This window comes from Lepisosteus platostomus, chromosome 5, assembly GCF_059453375.1.
Source record: "Lepisosteus platostomus isolate fLepPlt1 chromosome 5, fLepPlt1.hap1, whole genome shotgun sequence".
NCBI lineage: Eukaryota > Metazoa > Chordata > Actinopteri > Semionotiformes > Lepisosteidae > Lepisosteus > Lepisosteus platostomus.
The window spans coordinates 49,421,426-49,445,869 of record NC_142615.1 but is presented as its reverse complement, the minus strand read 5'-3'; the positions used below and the strand labels follow the sequence as shown (position 1 = coordinate 49,445,869).

Below are 24,444 nucleotides of genomic sequence, written 5' to 3'. Positions count from 1 at the left end.
CCAGGATACCTGCTGCCTTGACTGGGACCTCGATGCCTTTGAACAGCCCCATGTTCCTCACTCTCCACAGAGCGTCTTTCCCACTGTTCACCACGGCCCAGATCCTGTCAAACACGTCAGGAGGAAGTTTGACAGGAGAGATGCCGTTGTAGCGGCAATGCTTGTTAATAAGACAGAATTAAGTGGTGGTATGCTGTCCTAAATGAGGCCCCATCTCACCTTCCATCTCTGTGGTGCAGCCACAGAGAAAGTATTCATGCAGGCTGATTTAAGATGTTTTCTTTTGATAAGGGACAGCTCCCAGATGGGGATGCACTTAGCTAAGCCTGGCTATCATGATCAATGGTCATCCATTGGCGCCTATCTGTCTAGGGAGTGCCAAATGGACATCTGGACTGCATTCCTAAGTGTCAAGAGTAAGTGACTCATATCTCACCTTGATCAACCAATCAGGGACTGGCAGGGCGTGGTAATACCACGTGGGTCTCCAATGCCTGCCAAACTCTCAACCAATCAGCACACATCTGTGTCTTGGTCAAAAAGTGAGCGCAAGCTCAGATCGGGGCTCTCCTTGGCCATTGTCGCACATCCTCAGAGACAATCATATGACAACTGCTGTTGTCTGCAAAGGGACTTGGAGTTTGTTATAAGCGCAAGGCCGAGGATCCCGTACGTACTCAGAATTCAGAAAGCTTTTAAGCGCAGGAGGCGCCCTATCCCCGCTCGCTCGCTCATTCCCCTGTTCACACGTGCAGTGCGGCTTGTCCGTCTGTTTATTTGTCAGCTTTGGCGAGACACGGGTGCTTGTGTATTAGCGTGAGCGTTTTTTATTCTGATCAGGAACAGTTTTACAAGTCCGCAAAGGATCGAGGAAAGGTTTATCGCCAGCTGAAAAGAGACACAGCGCTTCGGCTGTGGAGACTTGTTCGGCTGGCGTTCGGAGAGTCGCGTTTTTCAGAATTGTGTTGAGATCGTTTTCCACAGAGCTCAGATGTCAAAGCACAGCAGCAGCTCTCCACAGCGATCCTCTATAGCGCCCTTTCTCCCGCAGCTCCGTCCTCATTGGAAGGAAGCAAGAGTGAAAGGCTGAAGTGAAATAGAGCGAGGACGAAGGCAGTGAAGAGAGAGAACGTGGGAAGAAGAGAAAAACGCAAGGGAAAAAAAGCAGCGTCGTAAAAGAGGTGACGGAGCTGTCCTCTCAATAAGAAGGGTGCCAGCGAGCCTTGCTCTCGCTTACGGCCACACCCCCTTGAGCACGCCTGATCTCGTCTGATCTCGGAAGCTAAACAGGGATGGGCCTGGTTAGTACTTGGATGGGAGACCGCCTGGGAATACCAGGTGCTGTAAGCTTTTAAGCGCAGGAAGCGCCCTATCCCCGCTCGCTCGCTCGCTCATTCCCCTGTTCACACGTGCAGTGCGGCTTGTCCGTCTGTTTAATTGTCAGCTTTGGCAGACACGGGTGCTTGTGTATTAGCGTGAGCGTTTTTTATTCTGATCAGGAACAGTTTTACAAGTCCGCAAAGGATCGAGGAAAGGTTTATCGCCAGCTGAAAAGAGACACAGCGCTTCGGCTGTGGAGACTTGTTCGGCTGGCGTTCGGAGAGTCGCGTTTTTCAGAATTGTATTGAGATCGTTTTCCACAGAGCTCAGATGTCAAAGCACAGCAGCAGCTCTCCACAGCGATCCTCTATAGCGCCCTTTCTCCCGCAGCTCCGTCCTCATTGGAAGGAAGCAAGAGTGAAAGGCTGAAGTGAAATAGAGCGGGGACGAAGGCAGTGAAGAGAGAGAACGTGGGAAGAAGAGAAAAACGCAAGGGAAAAAAAGCAGCGTCGTAAAAGAGGTGACGGAGCTGTCCTCTCAATAAGAAGGGTGCCAGCGAGCCTTGCTTTCGCTTACGGCCACACCCCCTTGAGCACGCCTGATCTCGTCTGATCTTGGAAGCTAAACAGGGATGGGCCTGGTTAGTACTTGGATGGGAGACCGCCTGGGAATACCAGGTGCTGTAAGCTTTTAAGCGCAGGAGACGCCCTATCCCCGCTCGCTCACTCATTCCCCTGTTCACACGTGCAGTGCGGCTTGTCCGTCTGTTTATTTGTCAGCTTTGGCGAGACACGGGTGCTTGTGTATTAGCGTGAGCGTTTTTTATTCTGATCAGGAACAGTTTTACAAGTCCGCAAAGGATCGAGGAAAGGTTCATCGCCAGCTGAAAAGAGACACAGCGCTTCGGCTGTGGAGACTTTATTAATAAGGCCCCTCAGTAGTTGAGATCTCTGTTATACCCATCTAGAAACATGCAATCAGCATGTTATTGCTGAAGCAATAGTCACAACATTATTCCACACCTGGGTGAGATGCGGGTTATGATGACAGTCATGCTTTCTACACCTTATACTGAGCTAAGAAATGGACCAAGCGGACATCTCACGAGCAGATCCCTCCGCGTATAAGAAAGGCAATTTGTCTCAGCAAAAATACCACGGATTCACATCCAAAATATGATAAAAAGGCAAAAACCCCACACTTGGAATGCAAACGTACCCTAAAAAGGAAACACGGTTTTAAAACGAACTTGATTTTCCCCTGGAGAAACCTTTTTATGGACACACATCGCATCTATTACACATGTAGAACTAAATATAAAGATAAAACTTCATATAAGAAGTCATGACATATCACACATGACGAAGTCTGGTCCAGAATAAACAGTTTACACTGACCCACCTTTATTTACCCTGGTCACTCACTTCTATTAACTGTTTAACTGGGTAACAAATTAATATTTGTTTCAATTTGGGATCTACACCTGGGAGCCCTGAAATGTTGGCCAGAGGGGAGAAGCTGATATTCAGACGTGAGAATATATTAAAATAAAGGATCTGATGTTGTTTTTCACCTGTCTAATCAAAGCTTGTTCAAAAATTATCTGATAACACACGAGTTTATAATCATACTCATTCCACTTTTTAACCCCGTATATATGCACAATATGAAACGTATATACACTAAATCTCACGTGTGACTCCCATAATATACATTTCTTTACGAAAATTAGGAACACTTACTACAATTATCAACCCCCCATGACGAGGCAATATTTCATACCTTTGTTTCTTTGTGGGTTCAAAGTTCTGTCCTGTCGTTTCACACGTAATGTTTTGGTAGTTATCTCAATTTTCCTTTGCAATTATCTCCAAGATCATCATCAACTTTTTGTAAAACGCTATGCACAACTGATATTTAAAGAAAGTCCTGTACCAAAACGTCTTCGTAGGGAAAGACAACTTTTTTTTCCTTACGTTAGTCGCTACACGGTTACTAAGAAAATCCATTCACCGCCTTTAAAAAAAAAGTTTCGTTTTTTATTGTGGTTCACTGACATTTCTGTCACAATTCTGAGGGACCCCATATAAAATTCACTTGCCGGTATAAAGACGCCGGCGAGGATAAGACAGGTATCGAGCCACCTGCGTATCTAGCGGACGTTTAAAATAAAAAAAAATGGCGTGTAATGTTGCGAAGGGCTACTGTTTTTTTTTTAATAGTTTGTCGATTGTAAGGGACGTGGGCCGCGACAGAAATACTGGACGGGGTGGGAAAAGGTTTATTGATGGTTTATTGTACCGCAACGGTCACAATTGACTCACCAGCAAAGATGGCGCCGAGGCCACATCGACTCCCTCCCGCCCTGCCTCGCACCGAAGCTCGAGCTGCGGAGCGCGACGCCAAACCGCCGGTCCACGGGCGCGGGCGCCGGACATAGACGTCATAAACCCTTCCGAGGCGCAGGAATTATAGATCACTGTAGTTTCTTCTGGACCCGGGTTAGGGACAGTGTGCCCTCCGTGAGAGTCTTCTGAGGAAGCCAGTGTCTCATGGGTGTCCAGGCTTGGTACCATCTGTCCATCACAGGACACACACACACTCACTCACACACCCTGGACAGGACACCAGTCACTCACAGGACACACACACACACTCACACTCACACTCACACTCACACTCACACACACACACACACCCTGAACAGGACACCAGTCCCTCACAGCACACACACACACAACCTGGATAGGACACCAGTCCCTCACAGGACACTCAGACACACACTCACACACCCTGGACAGGAACCAGTCACTCACAGGACACACACACACACACTCACACTCACACTCACACTCACACACACACACACTCACACACACACACACACACACACTCACACACCCTGAACAGGACACCAGTCCCTCACAGGACACACACACACAACCTGGATAGGACACCAGTCCCTCACAGGACACTCAGACACACACTCACACACCCTGGACAGGAACCAGTCCATCACATGACAAACACACACTCACTCACACACCCTGGACAGGACAGCACTCCATCACAGGACACACACACACCAGGGCCAGTTTTTCCAGAAGCCAATTAGCCCAAAAGCCTGGGTGAGCTCCTCCAGTCAGTACAGGGGGCTCTACTGTACACAGAGGGTGGCAGGGGTGTGGAACAACTCCTTTGTTCGGGGCCTTGGGGCATTCTTGTTGTGAAAGGCGCTATATAAAAAAAAACTGAATTGAAATTGAATCTTACAGGTTTGGGTTTTTCGGAGATCTTGTCAGAGATCTTGTCTGACGTGCCATTTCAAAAACGTAACGACACTCCTCACGTCCGAGCGCCGCCGGTCTGTGACGTAACGTATGCTTACACAACCATGACGGTTTCATCATGGACAGCACGAAAGCCCGAAAAGTGGTTGACGTTTTAATTTGGCAATGCCACGATGGATCCCAGTTTTTCTTTTTATTTTGGGGGCCAAAGACGACAAAAAAGGAAACCTCTGGAGGTGGATCGATGGTCATCTCTGCGGTTGTTCTGATGTTCTGGAAAAAACAAAACAAAAAAAAAACGGCTCGCTTGCCCGGTCGTGTAGTGTTTCCACACCCCACGCAAATCAACTTCTCTTCGCCCCTGGGGGCTCGTCGCCCGCCGCACCCCTCTCACGTGATAGGGGCTTCCCCCGGCTGTGACGTACTTACCCTACCCCATTTTCCGCCAACGTCATACCGAAGGTCGCGCTTCGGGCCGCGGCGATGTTGACGGACTGTCTTGTAGCGTGAGAAGGGTTTAAATTTCGACTTAAGGAGTTGGCCATCGTTATATTTCGCGAGGTATCATACGGGGGGGAAAAGAACATTTATATTTATCAACCTACTAGTAATACTGGGTGGATGTCACGTTCCCCAAAGTTCAGTGCCTCTCTCTAATAAAGTAGAAACGCGACATTAAACTCCGTTCGAAACGGGAGAAATCACCAGGACACTATACAACTGACGTCCAGAAAAAAAAGAAAAAAAGAACTCCTATTCCCGTTTGTAATGACCCCGTCGTGTTTTTCCCGGTGTACGCTTATCTTTCGGAGACCGTTTCTCTCTGGTGTTGTTGTGCTGTTGGAATAAATGCCGAGGTGACCCTTCTGTGTGGAGTCTGCGTGTTCTCTCCAGCGGGTCGTTTCCTCCACCGCAGGGGCTGGTCTCCCAATCGTCACAGAAGTGTGTGTCGTTTTGGGTGGTGGTGGGGGGGTGCATCGGGGATACTGCGCCCCGAGGGGGTGACCTCTCACCTTGCTCCGGACGATGGGAGAAGACCTGTACCTTCACGAGTCCAGGTTGTGAAAACTTCTTCTGGCAGTTCAAAACGTTTCGAAGGGACTACAGCGCTACCCTGTTTTCCATTTCTATCGTGTATTATTATACAGTCATAAGTATCTGTACTGATCACAGAGTCCCCCTCTCACTGCCAGGACTGAAGCCCAGTGCAGCACGAATAATAATAATAATTAATAAGTCTGGACCCTCCACTCAGAGCTCCTCCCAGGTCAGGGAGATCCCCTCCAGTCCCCCCAGTGTGCAGCCTCCACCTGGATGATGCTCCAGTCCGCTCAGCACACAGCAGCTCTCAGTGGGGAGGAGAGCAGAGGAATGGAGCCAGTTCAGAGAGGGGGGTGATACGGAGGCCATGATGGGTCAAGACTAGGGGGGGAATCAGGCCAGGACACTGGGATAACACCCCTACTCTTCTCCAGAAACACCCCGGGATTGTTAACAAGCACAGAGAGTCAGGACCTCGGTTTTACGTCTCATCCGAAGGACGGCGCCTGTTTACAGTCCAGTGTCCCCCGTCACTATACTGGGGCATCAGGACCCACACAGACTGCAGGGTGAGAGCGCCCCCTGCTGGCCCCACTCACACCTCTCCCAGCAGCAGCCTTAGGGGGGGGGGGAGGGAAAAAACCAAAAGCTAAACAGATTTTTTTAAAAAAATGTTTATTGATGCTTAACAAAAGGTCATCAGTCCAGTCTGGGGCCCCTCAGCTTCAGTCCAGTCTGGGGCCCCTCAGCATCGGTCCAGCACAGTCTGGGGTCCCTCAGCTTCGGTCCAGTCTGGGGTCCCTCAGCTTCGGTCCAGCACAGACTGGGGTCCCTCAGCTTCGGTCCAGTCTGGGGTCCCTCAGCTTCGGTCCAGACTGGGGTCCCTCAGCTTCAGACCAGCACAGTCTGGGGTCCCTCAGCTTCGGTCCAGCACAGTCTGGGGTCCCTCAGCTTCGGTCCAGCACAGTCTGGGGTCCCTCAACTTCAGTCCAGACTGGGGTCCCTCAGCTTCGGTCCAGCACAGTCTGGTGTCCCTCAGCTCCTGTCCAGTCCAGTCTGGGGTCCCTCAGCTTCGGTCCAGCACAGTCTGGGGTCCCTCAGCTTCGGTCCAGTCCAATTCAGTCCAGTCCAGTCCAGTCCAGATCTTAGCAGGCACAGAACCAGGAAAGGAACCTGGAAAGAATATTGTTATTGCAGGTGTGAGGGACACAGACACAGACGTCACCATGACATCAAACAGCAAGAGGAGACTTCTCCTTGAATCACAGACACGACCGGGCGGCGCCCCCCTGTCTGCTCACCTGCACCTCCTCTTCCTCTTCTTGTCCTTCCCGGCAGCCTGCTCCTCCTCTCCCTCGCTCTTCCTCTCCTGACCCACGGTCTCCGCCGCCTCCATCGGCTCGTCCTGATCATCTGTCTCCACCGACACGCAGCTCAGGGAGTTTAAAAAGACGCACCAGCGCTTCTGAAGCAGAGACAGGAGAGTCACGTTAAGAGTCGGACTGGACACTCCAGTACATGAACACTGCACTGGGAGAGAGGGGTTGATACAGACACACTGACTGGACACTCCAGGACATGAACACTGCACTGAGAGAGAGAGGGGTTCATACACACACACTGACTGGACACTCCAGTACATGAACACTGCACTGAGAGAGAGAGGGGTTCATACAGACACACTGACTGGACACTGGACAGGAGTAAAGAGAGGATCAGAGCATTACCCACCTTCTTTTTCTTCTGTCTCACAGGAGGTGGTGATTGGACCTCCTCCAGTTGGAGTCCGAGGAGGGAGAGAGGGGGCAGGAGAGGGACAGCACAGGGAGAGAAAGAGAGAGACAGGTGAGTCAAGTGTCCCAAGAGTACAGAGACTCTGCTGAGATCACACTCGCAGTGAGTGACACCGACACTAACCAGCCTCAGGACAGCACTGCTAGAGCACCACAACCCAGACTCAACCACATCACAGCACAGATCAAATAGCAATATCTCACACATTGGGACACACACACACAAACACAACATAAACTGGAATGCTACAGAACCTTAAACAGACAATACACACTAGCTGAATATTTGACCAAAATAAAAAATAACAAACAGAAACAGACCCTGACGAAGTACAGGCTCAGTGACCACAACTTGGCCATAGAAACTGGGCGACACAGGCAGACCTGGCTGCCCAGAGAGGACAGGCTGTGCTCCCACTGCCAGCGGGGAGAAATAGAGACAGAGGTGCACTTCCTACTGCACTGTGACAGATACTCTAGGATTAGAGAAACATTCTTCCCGAAATTCAGAAATCTAATCCCAGAGTTCCCACACCTGCCAGAATCACAACGGGTCCCAATCCTACTGGGAGAGGGAGGAGGGAACTCAGTTGATCTGGCAGCCCAGTATGTGATCTCCTGTCACAGCCTGAGGAACAGTGAGTCTGTCTCCCAATAATGCTCCAGCCGCCTACAGTATATGTCAATATTTTATAATACGTCTTTGTTGTAAATGTCTGTAACATGTCTGCTTTACGCAGAGAGTGGCGGGGGTTGGATGTCAAGGCCTGACGATACCGCATTACGCAGAGAGTGGAGGGGTGGGATGTCAGGGCCTGACGACACTGCTTTATGCAGAGAATGGAGGAGTGGGTGTCAGGGCCATATGACACTTCTTTATTCAGAGAGTGGAGGGGGTGGGATGTCAGGGCTAGATGACACTGCTTTACACAGAGAGTGGAGAGGTGGGTGTCAAGGCTATACGACAGTGCTTTCCGCAGAGAGTGATGGGGCTAGGATGTCAGGGCCATATGACAGTGCTTTACACAGAGAGTGGTGGGGGTGGGATGTCAGGGCTTGACAACACTGCTTTATGCAGAGAGTGGAGGGGTGGGATGTCAGGGCTATATGACAGTGCTTTCGGCAGAGAGTGGTGGGGGTGTGATGTCAGGGCCATACGACACTTCTTTACGCAGGGAGTGGCAGGGGTGGGATGTCAGGCCTGACGATACTTATTTACGCAGAGAGTGGCAGGGGTGGGATGTCAGGGCCTGAAGATACTGCTTTTCTCAGAGAGCGGAGGAGGTGGGATACGACCTCTCAGTGGGGCCAGCAGGGGGCACTCACCCTGCGGTCTGTGTGGGTCTTAATGCCCCAGTGTAGAGACGGGGGACACAATCTGGCCCACCAGCGACGAGCAGGTTACCAGATCTAGACAAAGGGAGCAACTCTTAGTCGTATGAGCTTAGTCACACATCGCAGCGATTAAAAAAACAAAACAAACATATTATGTCTGTTACTAACGACTTTTTTTTCCTACATTGAAAGTCACTTTCCCGGGTGATTTTCTAGCACGACTGGGGCTCTTCATTTCTCCTCTGTGTCTCATTGCGGGCGGATTTGAAACAGACCACAGAAGGTGGTCACACACTATATTATTATTTAGAGACAGGCTCACTGTCTGTATCTCAGGCTGGGACAGTAAATCACACTGTATTATTATTATTAATATTATTGAGAGTCTGGCTCACTGTTCCCCAGGCTGGGACAGGAGATCACATACTGTATTATTATTGATTGACAGGCTCACTGTTCCTCACGCTGGGACAGGAGATCACACACTGTATTATTATTGAGAGACAGGCTCACTGTCTGTTCCTCACACTGGGACAGAGGATCCCACACTGTATTATTATTATTGAGAGACAGGCTTACTCTCTGTTCCTCAAGCTGAGACAGAGGATCACACACTGTATTATTATTATAGAGAGACAGGCTCACTGTTCCTCAGAGTTGGACAGGAGATCCCACACTGAATTATTATTATTGAGAGACAGGCTCACTGTCTGTTCCTCAGGCTGGGACAGAGGATCACACACTGTATTATTATTATAGAGAGACAGGCTCACTGTCTGTTCCTCAGTCTGGGACAAGAGATTACACACTGTATTATTATTATTGAGAGACAGGCTCACTGTCTGTTCCCCAGGCTGGGACAGGAGATAACACTGTATTATTATTGAGAGACAAACTCACTGTCTGTTCCTCAGGCTGGGACAGTAGGTCACAATGTATTATTATTATTGAGAGTCTGGCTCACTGTTCCCCAGGCTGGGACAGGAGATCCCACACTGTATTATTATTATTTAGAGACAGACTCACTGTCTTTTCCTCGGTCTGGGACAGATGGTCACACACTGTATTATTATTGAGACAGGCTCACTGTCTGTTCCTCAGGCTGGGACAGGAGATCACACACTGTATTATTATTATTGAGAGAGAGGCTTACTCTCTGTTCCTCAGGGGGAGACAGGAATTCACACTGTATTATTATTATTGAGAGACAGACTCACTATCTTTTCCTCAGTCTGGGACAGTTGGTCACATACTGTATTATTATTATTGAGAGACAGTCTCACTGTTCCTCATGCTGGGACAGTAGATCACACTGTATTATTATTACTGAGAGTCTGGCTCACTGTTCCCCTGGCTGGGACAGGAGATCACACACTGTATTATTATTATTGAGAGACAGGCTTACTCTCTGTTCCACAGGCTGAGACAGGACATCACATATTGTATTATTATTATTGATTGACAGGCTCACTGTTCCTCAGGCTGGGACAGGAGATAACACACTGTATTATTATTACTGAGAGACGGGCTCACTGTCTGTTCCTCTGGCTGGGACAGGGGATCACACATTGTATTATTTTTATTGAGAGACAGGCTCACTGTCTGTTCATCAGGCTGGGACAGAGGATCACACACTGTATTATTATTGAGAGACAGGCTCACTCTCTGTTCTTCAGGCTGGGACAGGAGATCACACACTGTATTATTATTATTGACAGATAGGCTGACTGTCTGTTCCTCAGAATGGGACAGGAGATCACACATTGTATCACTATTATTGACAGATAGGCTCACTGTGTCTTCGCTTGGGCTTGAACAGGAGATCACACACTGGATTATTATTATTGAGAGACAGGCTCACTGTCTTTTCCTCAGGCTGGGACAGGAGGACATACACTGTATTATTATTATTGAGAGACAGTCTCACTGTCTGTTCCTCAGGCTGGAGCAGGAGATCACATACTGTAATATTATTATTGATTGACAGGCACACTGTTCCTCAGGCTGGGACAGGAGATTGCACCCTGTATTATTATTATTGACAGATAGGCACACTGTGTCGTCGTTTGGGCTGGGACAGGAGATCACACACTGTATTATTATTACTGAGAGAGAGGCTCACTGTCTGTTCCTCAGGCTGGGACAGGAGATCACACACTGTATTATTAGTATTGAGAGACAGGCTCTCTGTCTGTTCCTCAGGCTGGGACAAGAGATCACACACTGTATTATTATTATTGTGAAACAGGCTCACTGTTCCCCAGGCTGGGACAGGAGATCCCACACTATATTATTATTATTATTATTGAGAGACATGCTCACTGTTTGTTCCTCAGACTGGGACAGGACATCCCACACTGTATTACTATTATTGACAGATAGGCTCACTGTGTCTTCGCTTGGGCTTGAACAGGAGATCACACACTGGACGCGGAGCCGATCATTTGCAATTGGGCTGTGCCGACAGACCAGGACGAGCTCTGTCGGCTCAAAAGCAGCGCAGGACCTGCAAGAACAACAGAAAGATTAGCATCCAGCGGGGGCTTCTTAGTGAGCCCAAGATCTCATCAAGAATCGGCTCCAGCAACAGGGCTGGGCGCATTGTTCCATTCTCCGACCACTCTCGGTGTAAACAAGTCCCTCCTGGTCTCTGCTTGAATTGCACTTTCCTGCGTTTGCTTTGGTGTAACTGGCTTCCCCTGCATGGGCGAATGTGTAGAAGATCCTTAGTAAGTCATTGAAGAAAACCGAGAAGAGGTCGGAGTGGCCTCTGTCGTTCATCAACAATCCAGTCAGGCAGTACTCCTCTGTAAAGCGCCGTTCGTTCACATCGATTGGCTTTTTTTTGCCTTCATTCGTACAAGTAGTAAAAGCAGACGCCCCTATTCTGCCGTGACTCGGTTGCGGCTACAACGCAAAGTACTGACCACTATACGATCACGGCGAGTTACCGAGACACACGTGGCAGGGCGGAAAAGGCTGTGCTCTCTTCGTGTGACATAATTCGGAAAAGTCCTGACGTTGCATTTCAACTGAGCCCCAGTATACATCGACCCTTCGACACTCTGAGTGACAACTCTCTTGCGTGTTTTCTCATATTTATGTAGTTTGCTTGGATGATGCCCGGAACAGGGTGGGTTGTGTGCTCCCATATGGTCTAGCGGTTAGGATTCCTGGTTTTCACCCAGGCGGCCCGGGTTCGACTCCCGGTATGGGAACGTGTCCATTTTGCCTCCTGCTTTCCAAAAGATCAGGACCGTGTACGAAAGAGCCGCATTAAAACTACTCGAACGTGCAAAACGTGCGAGAAGAGGGGGCGCTTGTTTCCAACCGAAACTTCTCGCGTGTGAGACGAGCTGATCATCGCTGTGGGAGGGTTACTCTGGTAGACAGGGCTGACCTTCGGCAATAGGATTTATACTCTCCAAGATGATATTTGCACTTTCTGGAGAGGCGATTTTCTCCACTTCAGTAGCCCGATTTCGTCGATTGCGTGGAGAGGGCTGTAGAATGTGGCGCCGCCTTTCCTGCTCCGTCCATGACAGGCGTGCTGGTCTCTGGAGAGAGAGCACGGTCCATCAACGCACTCCAATAAAGGCACTGGAACCAGCTGAATCGCATTGGCGAAGCTCAGCACTGGGCCGCTGGGCACAGTTTACCATCGTTTCCGTAGTGTAGTGGTTATCATGTTCGCCTCCCACGCGAAAAGTCCCCCTGTTCGAAACCAGGCGGAAACAGACTTCTTTTGTCACCACGCTGTGATCGAACAGACCCACTCACCTCTTAGTGTGGCGGGATCTGCACAGTGCAGGTCGCAGCGCATCCTGCTTTCACTTCAATGCGCGTCCTTATGTACCCCGGTCTCCCGCGTGACAGGTGGGGACAGGTGACAGGTCCTATACTAACGAGGAAGACATCGCTCTCTCCGACCCCCGGCATCGTGTCCCAACCCACCGTGCTGGAAGCCGACGCGTGCTGTGATTCCTTTACGGAGCAGAAATGACAACCGAGGAGCCGAGAGATCATTTCAGCATTTCGCGTCTGAACGGAAAACACAAACGACCAACTCGGAATGACTTGCCTTTGACGCTTTTCAAAGCGTTCTTTGTGCACGATGACTGCGCCGCCTAGCAGATACAAATGGGTTGTACAACTTTGAACTAGCAAATGGAAGAGGGCTGAAGTAAGAGACAAGATGTAAAAAGGGTTAACTTAAGTCAATTCTGCCTGAAAATTAGACTTCTAAGCAACAGGGGTTTATGGCAGGAAAGGGGGTTAACTGATAAGGATTCCAGATGCGAGGGGGCATAATCTTAAACTGACCATTTGGCCAGGGTCTCTTAACTGGCCAAATACCATGACCCCCCCTTACCATAACACCGAATGATGTCTGAAGCAGCAAGGAAGGACTATATAACCTGAAAGTTTGTACCGGCACATCGAAGAATACTTCGGTTTTGTTGTTTCTTGCGGGAAAAAAGTCCCGACTCTCTCTGATCGATTGGGAAATCTCTGCTCCCTGCGAGAATCGCCTGAGATGACGGAGTAAACGTGAGTTCCTGAATTCCTCTGGCCCGGGGAAGACACCGGTGTATGTAATGGGTGGTTTGCTGTAAGCCCAGAATTTGGTCTGGCAGGCAGTCCGCGGTATTGTGTACAGGCGTTCAAAGCTGGTGTAGGCATCCCACACTGACAGATGAAGAAACTGAGTCTCTTTAGTCTGAAGGGAGTGTCTCACACTGACAGGCCGGAGGAACTGAGTCTCTTTAGTCTGAAGGGAGTGTCTCACACTGACAGATTGAAGAAACTGAGTCTCTTTAGTCTGAAAGGAGTGAACCCAGGTGCCCTGTGCTGAGCCAGGATCAGGGTGGAGTGGCGATTGCCATGATCCGGCGAGCACAAAGCTTCATCAGCTGCCCTTTGCCACAGGAGGTAAGAGGATGTCCAGTGATGACGGGCTTCCCTGTCCGTCGTGGCAGTGAACAGGTCCTGGTTACAGGATCTCTAAAAAAGGAAATAAAGACTGAAATCAGAGCCGACCCACCATGCTGCCACGGCGCCGGTGCACTGCCCAGTGAAAGTGGCAGCCTGTCCCTGGACTGTGGGTGGAAACTGGAGCACCCGGAGGAAACCCCCACAGACCAGGGAGAGAACATGCAAACTCCACACAGACAGCACCCACACCCCAGGTCCAGCACTGTGAAGCATGCCCGACGATGCGGAAGGGCTTTTTCAAATGAGTGTGTAACTCACACTGGTGCCCAGGATGGCCTGCTACCGGAACGCAACCTAATTTTCTTAATACAGTTTGTTCGAAGCGGTTTGCAGGAGCTGGAGGTGAGGACTGAGCTGGGGTCCAGGGTGCGAGAGTGACTGCTGATGTCGTGTGTGTGTGTGTGTGTGTGTGTGTGTGTGTGTGTGTGTGTGTGTGTGTGTGTGTCTGGATCATTGTGAGCGCCGTCAGGTTTGTGTATTTGTTTAAACAAGAGGACGTGTCTGTGCGGGTCTGACTCTGTGTGAGGGTGCAGCTCTAACTGTGCGCGCGCTGGCCTGTCTATCTCTCTACACTGCATGAAGGGCTAAATCTGCCTCCGAGAACCCGACTTTTCAGAAGAAAAGTCTATGAAAAGGCACGGCCTGGCCCTCTTCTCTTGCTCTCGACGTACAACACACTGGGGGATGAAGCTGGTGTCTTCAGCTGTAACCCTAGCTATTTATGCAAACAGCTCTTTTATGAAAAGCAGCTCTAGGCCTAGACAAGAGGAACAGATAAAACAAATCTTGGATTTATGGCTTATTCAAAGCAGACTGAGCGCTGCTATACTGTATGTAGGAGCCAGAGATGAAGAATGAGCTATTTAAGGAAATCAGGAGTGTGAGAGAGGGACTGTGTGTTTTTCCTCCCAAAAGAGAAGGCTTGTGGTTCTTTTGCTTTTCTGCACAGGCTGCCAACGTGAGTACGTGTTGGGTTCTTGGTTTGAATGCTCGAGTTGTCAGGCTGGCGTTTTTTGTTCCTGTTGGAGCCCATAATTGTGAACAAGGCGCTTGAGGACGTCTCTGTGCGGGTGTGCGTTTGTAATGACGTGTGTGTGCCTCTCTGTTTCAGTATAAAAAATGCATTTAAGAAATTCAGCCTTTTCATGTTCCTAATATTCTTTCCTTCTCGACAATAATAACTAAGGTGGCTGCTGGAAGAGGTGTTAATGGGGCCAGCAGGGGGTGCTCACCCTGCGGTCTGTGTGGGTCCTTATGCCCCAGTATAGTGATGGGGACACTGGACTGTAAACTGGCGCCGTCCTTCGGATGAGACGTAAAACCGAGGTCCTGACTCTCTGTGGTCATTAAAAATCCCAGGGTGTTTCTCGAAAAGAGTAGGGGTTTTACCCCAGTGTCCTGGCCAAATTTCCCATTGACCCTTACCAATCATGGCCTCCTAATAACCCCCATTTATGAATTGGCTTCATTACTCTGCTCTCCTCCCCACTGATAGCTGGTGTGTGGGGAGCGTTCTGGCGCACTATGGCTGCCGTCGCATCATCCAGGTGGATGCTGCACATTGGTGGTGGTGGAGGGGAGTCCCCATGTCCTGCAAAGCGTTTTGAGTGGAGTGTCCAGAAAAGCACTATATAAGTGTAAGCAATTATTATTCATTATAATGTAATAAGTCCATTATTTCTCACCCCTCCATTGCAAGGCATACACAACACAAACACCAGGAACAATTATCTCAGAAGCCAGTTAACCTCCCAGAAGAAATAAAAGGTGTTAAAAGTAAGTATCTCCTTTAGGTGAGGACAGACTGGATCAAACAAAAACAACATTTGAAGTGAATTGCAAATGTATTAAGTTGTGATGCAACTGTAACTTGAACCTAACATGACTGGGGCGTGCATTTTCGAAATTGCATTTTCACAGCTGAAATACAAAATGAAGCTGATCGCAGTCCAAACTCAAGGTATTGTTGTAAAACTAAATATTCAACATGTTTCTACCTGTCCCTTTTCAGCTCACTCAGAAGTCCACAGCCTGCAGCCTGGTGCCTCTCTGTCTCTCCCCCTCCACACTGCTGGTCCAGTGGAGGTGCTGTTTGATCCTGCAGGATCTGTCCAGTCTTGTATAGTCTTACTGAGCAGCGCAGGGCTCCCTGGCCCCAGGTACGAACAGTGAGTGTCAGTGCAGAACAGCTCTCTGACACTCCGCTCCCTCACTCCAGCTGATCAGGGCAACTACACAGTGAGGGACCTTAAGGGAAGCAGTATCAGCACTGTGATCGTCACTGTGGGTGGTAAGCAGGTCTACAGTAGGGTCACTAGAGGGCTCTATATTCTTGACAGAGTGTGTTCTTCTATCATCCTCTGTCCTGATTGTCTTTCAGCTCACAGAGACACTGTCACCCTGCAGCCTGAAGCCTCTCTGTCTGTCCCTCTGTTCACTGGAGAGCCAGTTGAGGTGCTGTTTGATCCTGCAGGAGGTGGAAACTGGACCTCAGTGTGTTCTGTCCAGAGCAGCACAGCCAGCTGTGTCCCCCAGTACAGTTTTTTTTATTTTTGATGATTAGCCATATGTTGATTACAATATTGTACATAATGTATAATTTGAACTCGATATTTTTCAGGAGTGAATGATTGTATATTTTCAGAATAAATTTCGAAACCAAATTATTGTCCCTCGATCTCTGTCTCTCTCTCTCTCCTTCCTCTCTCTCTCTCGGTTTGTTTGTCTCTCAATCTCAATCTTTCTCTTTGCCCGCTGTCTTTCTGTGCCTTCATCTTTGTCTCTCTCTCTCCTTCCTTTCTGTCTGTCTCTCTGTCTGTCCTGCGTTGTCCCAGCTGGGCCTGTCTCCCCGGCTCTCTGCCTTCAGCTCTGTTCGCCGATGTCCTGCCAGCCCGTCTCTCTCTCAGCCTGTCTCTTGACTTGCAGGAGGAGGAGGAGGTGGAGACAGCTCCTCCGGCAGGAGAGAGGAAGGAGGTCAGTGCTGGTCCCACCCTGCCTCCTGTCCTGTCTGTGGTGGAGTTTCGCCGTCTTGTCTGTCCCTGGGTCTCAGTGTCTCTCTCTCGTTCAGCCCTGTCTGTCAGTGTCTCTCTCCTCCTCCTCTCTGTCCTCAGTGTGTCTCTCTCCTCCTCCTCTCTGTCCTGTGGTGTCCAGGCAGTGTGTCTCTCTCCTCCTCCTCTCTGTCCTGTGGTGTCCAGGCAGTGTGTCTCTCTACTCCTCCTCCTCTCTGTCCTGTGGTGTCCAGGGGGTTAGTATTAGTGGGCTACACCCAGGCTCACTCCCTGCGAGTGTGATCTCAGCAGAGTCTCTGTGCTCTTGGGACACTTGACTCACCTGTCTCTCTCTTTCTCTCCCTGTGCTGTCCCTCTCCTACCCCCTCTCTCCCTCCTCGGACTCCAGCTGGAGGAGGTCCAATCACCACCTCCTGTGAGACAGAAGAAAAAGAAGGTGGGTAATGCTCTGATCCTCTCTTTACTCTTGTCCAGTGTCCAGTCAGTGTCCAGTCAGTGTGTCTGTATGAACCCCTCTCTCTCTCAGTGCAGTGTTCATGTACTGGAGTGTCCAGTCAGTGTATCTGTATGAACCCCTCTCTCTCAGTGCAGTGTTCATGTCCTGGAGTGTCCAGTCCGACTCTTAACGTGACACTCCTGTCTCTGCTTCAGAAGCGCTGGTGCGTCTTTTTAAACTCCCTGAGCTGCGTGTCGGTGGAGACAGTAATCAGGACGAGCCGATGGAGGCGGTGGAGACTGTAGGTCAGGAGAGGAAGAGCGAGGGAGAGGAGGAGCAGGCTGCCGGGAAGGACAAGAAGAAGAAGAGGAGGTGCAGGTGAGCAGACAGGGGGGCGCCGCCCGGTCGTGTCTGTGATTCAAGGAAGAGTCACCTCTTGCTGTTTGATGCCATGGTGACGTCTGTGTCTGTGTCCCTCACACCTGCAATAACAATATTCTTTCCAGGTTCCTTTCCTGGTTCTGTGCCAGCTAAGATCGGAGTCGCCTTCCCCACCAAGGACTGGACTGGACTGGACTGGACTGGAGCTGAGGGACACCAGACTGTGCTGGACCGAAGCTGAGAGACCCCAGACTGCACTAGACCGGAGCTGAGGGACACCAGACTGGACTGGACTGGAGCTGAGGGACACCAGTCTGGACTGAAGCTGAGGGACCCCAGTCTGTGCTGGACCGAAGCTGAGGGGCCCCAGACTGGACTGGACTGGAGCTGAGGGACACCAGACTGGACTGGACTGAAGCTGAGGGGCCCCATACTGGACTGAAGCTGAGGGGCCCCAGACTGGACTGAAGCTGAGGGGACCCATTCTGTACTGGACTGAAGCTGAGGGGCCCCAAACTGGACTGAAGCTGCAGGGCCCCAAACTGGACTGGACTGAAGCTGAGGGACCCCAGAACCCAGTCTGGACTGAAGCTGAGGGACCCCAGTCTGGACTGAAGCTGAGGGACCCCAGACCCCAGTCTGGACTGAAGCTAAGGGACCCCAGACTGGACTGTGGAAAACTTTCACATTATCTCCACCTGAGTCCTCAGATCGTCTGCATGACCTTGTATTATTAAGTATTATTTTAAGGTCCTGTGATGATCGTAAGATTGGGGGGGGGGGGTCACTAAATAAACCCTTGACATTAATCTGTATTGTAATTTTTGTTCTTTTGTTAAGCATCAATAAATTTTTTTAAAAAAGATCTGTTAAGCTTTTGTTTTTTCCCCCCAACCGAAACGAACGAACAGAGTCTGTCTTTCTCTTTCATCCCGGAGAGTTTGTGGTTGACGGATTGAGGCCGAGAGCCCTCGTCGTCGGCGTGCCACCAGTTGGCGGGGATATAGCAGGGGGGGCATCGTGTCCAATACTCCTTGAAACGAGACAGATTTCAAGCCACCTCCGTCTGAAGAGAAGGAAGTCGACCACGAAGTCCAGGGTCCTAGGAAGATCTTTAGCCCTCGTTTGCCCAGCAGCCATCTCACCCTGCAGCTCCCAGCTGGCAGCCCCCCCCCCCACTGGAGCCCAGCGGGTGGGAGCCTGGTCAGTACCTGGAGGGGAGACTCCTGGGAAAAACTGAGGTTGCTGCTGTGAGAGGTGTTAGTAGGGCCAGCAGGGGGCGCTCACCCTGCAGTCTGTGTAGGTCCTGATGCCCCAGTATAGTGACGGGGACACTGGACTGTAAACAAGCGCTGTCCTTCGGATGAGACGTCAAACCGAGGTCCTGACTCTCTGTGCTCATTTACAATCCCGGGGTGTCTCTGGAGAAGAGAAGGGGTGTTACCCCAGTGTCCTGGCCTGATTCCCCCCCTGGTCTTTACCCATCATGGCCTCCTTATCACCCCCCCTCTCTGAACTGGCTCCATCCCTCTGCTCTCCTCCCCAATGAGAGCTGCTGTGTGCTGAGCGGACTGGAGCATCATCCAGGTGGGGGCTGCACACTGGGGGGGCTGGAGGGGATCCCCCTGACCTGGGAAGAGCTCTGAGTGGAGAGTCCAGACTTATTAATTATTATTATTATTCGTGCTGCACTGGGCTCCTGTCCTGGCAGTGAGAGGGGGACTCTGTGATCAGTACAGATACTTATGACTGTATAATAATACACGATAGAAATGGAACACAGGGTAGAGCTGTAGTCCCTTCGAAACGTTTTGAACTGCCAGAAGAAGTTTTCACAACCCGGACTTGTGAAGGTACAGGTCTTCTCCCATCGTCCGGAGCAAGGTGTATCGTGTCCTGGTGATTTCTCCCGTTTCGAATGGAGTTTAATGTCGCGTTTCTACTTTATTAGAGAGAGGCACTGAACTTTGAGGAACGTGACATCCACCCAGTAATACTAGTGGGTTGATAAATATAAATGTTTTTTTTCCCCCCATATTATACCTCGCGAAATATAATATGTGTGCGTGTCCTGTAATGGACTGGTGTCCTGTCCAGGGTGTGTGAGTGTGTGTGTCCTGTGATGGACTGGTGCCCTGTCTAGGGTGTGTGTGTATGTCCTGTGATGGACTGGTGCCCCGTCCAGGGTGTGTGTGTTTCCTGTGATGGACTGGTGTCCTGTCCAGGGTGTGTGTGTGTACTGTGATGGACTGGTGTCCTGTCTAGGGTGTGTATGTGTCCTGTGATGGACTGGTGGATCACAATATTAATTCTCCTCCTTGATTCCCTCCTTCATCGCCAGAGTGAAAGCGGGACACGGCAGTAAAAGCTCAGCCCTGCGGGTGGTGGTCCTCTCGGCCACACGGGGGCGCTCTGGCTCCACGGGGGGGGGTTATGTTCAAGTCCCGCTGGGAATCGCACCGACGCGGTGGAGTTCGTGAACGTCCCAGACACCAAGAAAACGAGAGAGAGATAAAAGGTCGTTTTCGGGGTTCAAGAAGCAACCCCGAGATTCAGGGAGTTTCCCCGCTGAGCTTACTCTGCCGAAAACACGCAGGTTTTATTTTTTTCCCGTGTCCCCCCTCACACAGGCCGTTTCTGTAGCGTGAAGTTGTGTTTTTTTGCGCGGCGGTCGGTGAGAGGCGAAATTTTATTTATTTTTTTCCCACGGTTTGAAACAGAAACAGCCGGGTGGTGTTGTAGAGAGGTCGACGTGCCTGGTTTTCCTCGTCTGCGAAGCCTGTTTTTTTTTTATTGGGGGGGGGGGGGGGGGGGTCGTGAGGTCCCACGCAGCGCTCGGAAAAGAAAATGGCGTTTCTTTTCCCGGCAGGACGGGGGGGGTGGGGGGGGAACCCGTGTTTTTTGGACATGGCGTGGCCCGAAATTTACGCCCTTGGGCGCTAGAGGGGGGTGGATGTTGGTCTTTCTTTGATTTTGGGGTCGGGGGGGGGGTGCTAATTTCACTGAACCAAACCCCACGGAAGCCCTCGACGTGATTTTGTCTTTAAATTCAAGTGCAGCTTTTGTAACGCTTGGGCCGGAAACACCTGGACCCGTTTCCTCTGCCTGTCCGAGGTGGCGACTACCGGGGTCGTACAGGGACACCCGGCTGGCCGCTGAGAGTTGGAAAAATAAAATGTCCACCCAAAAAAAAAACAACAACCGTGAAAAATGTCGGCCATTTTTGTTTCGCGGCCGAGCCGTGAGCGCGTGGGGGGCGACGTCACGGAGGCGTCACAATGAGCCGCCTGACGTCACAGAGCGGCGGATTCTAGCGGGGGGCGGCGCCGGAGCCCCATGAGCTCAGAGGAGTGAAGAGAGAAGAGGAGGAAAGCGCTATATAGTCCTTTCTAAACACGTGTTTCTTCCAATAAAGTTACTTCGACTTCAATCATTAGTTTCAGCTTCAGAATCGCTCTTCAGTATCCCCGTGAAATCGGTAAGTCAGTCAAAAGTGCCGCTGGCGAGAAATAACAAAATAACAAAATAAGTGGAGAAATAAGTTGTTTTTTTACCGTTTTTTTACCGTTACTCAACTCTTATGGGTGTGATCGTGCTGTAAAAAGATATTGAGAGGAGGTGCACCTCTACATAGAGAGTGGCGGGGGTGTGGAACAAGCTGCCCAGCCCTGTGGTTGAAGCCGATACCCTGGCTTCTCTCCAGACACAGCTGGGTGAGCTCCTCCAGTCAGGACAGGAGGCTCTTCTGTACACAGAGGGGGGCGGGGGTGGGGAACAAACCGCCCAGCTGTGTGGCTCCGCCCCCTCCCCTCCCCACTGTGACTCTGCTTGTCTCGGCAGGACGATGCACCGACAGAGATGCCGCATGGCCGTGCGCGGTCGCAGCAGGACCCGGGCCCGGCGAGGCGTCGTAAGTCCACCCCTCCCGCCCGCCGTCCAGCGTCCAGCATCCAGCCCTCCTCCGACTGACCTCTCCGCCCCCAGCAGCACTCGCTGTATTATAATAATAATAATAATAAACTTCACTGATAGAGCACCTTTCACACACATAGCAGCACAAAGCGCTTGACAGACCAGGTCTCACGGTAACACCTCCAGACGAGGAGAGACACTTCCAGTGGTGATCTTGACTGAGGACATGCCCTCGGCTCAAGAGACAGGGTCACGTGTACAGTATGGCCTTCTGAGAGCACAGATTGCCTCTGGATGACCCAGACTCTTCCTGGACACACTGTACACACTCACCTGTCCAGACTCGCACTGGACACACTGTAGAGACTCACCTGTCCAGACTCTTACTGGACACACTGTACACACTCACCTGTCCAGACTCTTACTGGACACACTGGTCAGACTCACCTGTCCAGACTCTCACTGGACACATTGTAGAGACTCACCTGTCCAGACTCTTACTGGACACACTGGTCAGACTCACCTGTCCAGACTCTCACTGGACACACTGTACACACTCACCTGTCCACACTCTCACTGGACACACTGTAGAGACTGCCCAAGGCCCCTAGTCTCGACACGACTGGGCTGGGCTATTTGGTCAGAGCTGTCTCGGAGATGGGCTGTTTGGCGTCTTCACAGGTCACACCGGTCAGGCCGAACCCGGACTGGCAGCGGGAGAGGTCCTGGCCCAAGTCCCGGTGCTTTTCCGTAAGTCTGACCCGGTCGCCTTCCGCGAGACTGGACCGGCCGCCCTGTGGTGGGCCCGGTGCCCCACATCTACCCTACAGCTCCCCCACTGACCCCTAAACTCCCGATACCCTACAGCTCCCCCCACTGACCCCTAAACTCCCGATACCCTACAGCTCCCCCACTGACCCCTAAACTCCCGATACCCTACAGCTCCCCCCACTGACCCCTAAACTCCCGATACCCTACAGCTCCCCACTCTGACCCCTAAACTCCCAATACCCTACAGCTCCTCACACTGACCCCTAAACTCCCGATACCCTACAGCTCCCCACTCTGACCCCTAAACTCCCGATACCCTACATCTCCCCACACTGACCCCTAAACTCCCGATACCCTACAGCTCCCCACTCTGACCCCCACAGTCCTGATGGCCGAGAGGTCTCTGCTTGCTGTAGTGATTGAGTGAGCTCTGTGGACCTAACCTCTGTCTTGTGTCCTCGTTTCCAGCATCTCCTAGTGGTCCGTCATTTCACCAGAGCTGAAGGTGAGATCTGGGGAGGAGACAGAGCACCCCCTAACACCCCTGAGCTAGGTTACAGGGTAAGACAGCTTCTTACTGTTGGACACACCTGTCCACACTCTTTCTGGACACACTGGACACACTCGCCTGTCCGGACTCTTACTGGACACACTGGACACACTCGCCTGTCCGGACTCTTACTGGACACACTGTACACACCCACCTGTCCAGACTCTTACTGGACACACTGTACACAACCACCTGTCCAGACTCTCACTGGACACACTGTCCACACTCACCTGTCTGGGCTCTTATTGGACACACTGTACACACCCACCTGTCCAGACTCTCACTGGACACACTGTCCACACTCACCTGTCTGGGCTCTTATTGGACACACTGTCCACACTCACCTGTCCAGACTCTCACTGGACACACTGTACACACTCACCTGTCCACACTCTCACTGGACACACTGGACACACTCACCTGTCCAGACTCTTACTGGACACACTGTACACACTCACCTGTCCAGACTCTTACTGGACACACTGTACACACTCACCTGTCCAGGCGTAGTCTCTGCTCCTCATCCCCCCTGCGTTGTGTCTCCCTCTCTCCCCGCTGGACAGAATCCCGTGGTGTCTTCGTGTTTCCCGAGCTCGTCCAGAAGCTGGAGAGGGCGGCCGAGCTGCAGCTGGAGCTCCCGGTGTCGCCCGGCTCGTCCCGCTCGGGCTCGCCCAGCTCGTTCGGCTCGGTGCCCCCCCCCCTCGCCCAAGAGCCCCCCCCTCCGGCCCCCTCAGGCCCCTGCCCGCCCCGCCCCGACGCCCCCCCTTCATCCCCACCATGCCCCGCGAGCCCCCCCTGCTGCCCGGGGCGGTGCCCCTGCCCCTGCCCCCGCCCGTCCTGCCCCCCATCGCCCGCCCGGCCCCGCCACGCCCCGCCTGGGGCTCCCCAGTGCGGAGGGCAAGGAGAGAGGCTGAGATGTCTGACGAGGCAAGTGGGGCAGAGTCTGTCCGTCTATCCTTCAGTCCATCTGTCCCTCTGTCCATCTGTCCCTCTGTCCTTCTGTTCTTTTCTCTGTCCATCTGTCCATCTGTCTTTCTGTCCTTTTCTCTGCCTTTCTGTCCATCAGTCCATCTGTCCTTTTCTCTGTCTTTTTGTCCGTCTGTACTTCTCTCTTTCTGTCTTTCTGTCCTTCTGTCTGAGTCTCTCCATGTCTCCCTGCTCTCTGTCTGTCCTGCGTTGTCCCAGCTGGGCCTGTCTCCCTGTGTCTCTCCGTGTGTCTCCCTGCTCTCTGTCTGTCCTGCGTTGTCCCAGCTGGGCCTGTCTCCCTGTGTCTCTCCGTGTGTCTCCCTGCTCTCTGTCTGTCCTGCGTTGTCCCAGCTGGGTCTCTCTCCCTGTGTCTCTCCGTGTGTCTCCCTGTCTGTCTCTCTGTCTGTCCTGCGTTGTCCCAGCTGGGCCTGTCTCCTCTGCTCTTTGCCTTCAGCTCTGTTCGCCGATGTCCCGCCAGCCCGTCACTCTCTCAGCCTGTCTCTTGACTTGCAGGAGGAAGAGGAGGTGGAGACAGCTCTTCCGGAAGGAGAGAGTAAGGAGGTCAGTGCTGGTCCCACCCTGCCCCCTGTCCTGTCTGTGGTGGAGTTTTGCCGTCTTGTCTGTCCCTGGGTCTCAGTGTCTCTCT

At 51.5% G+C, this 24,444-nt stretch overlaps 2 non-coding genes and 1 pseudogene across 2 annotated transcripts; all 3 read left to right on the top strand.

The window, feature by feature from the left end:
• The first annotated feature begins 1,231 nt into the window (after positions 1-1,231).
• Positions 1,232-1,350, top strand: LOC148668403 (5S ribosomal RNA). The gene has a single exon (XR_015937558.1). It is a non-coding gene; the product is annotated as a 5S ribosomal RNA (ribosomal RNA).
• A 540-nt stretch (positions 1,351-1,890) lies between these two features.
• Positions 1,891-2,009, top strand: LOC148668402 (5S ribosomal RNA; annotated as a pseudogene).
• A 9,916-nt stretch (positions 2,010-11,925) lies between these two features.
• On the top strand, positions 11,926-11,997 carry trnae-uuc (transfer RNA glutamic acid (anticodon UUC)). The gene has a single exon. It is a non-coding gene; the product is annotated as a tRNA-Glu (tRNA).
• The last annotated feature ends 12,447 nt before the right edge of the window (positions 11,998-24,444 follow it).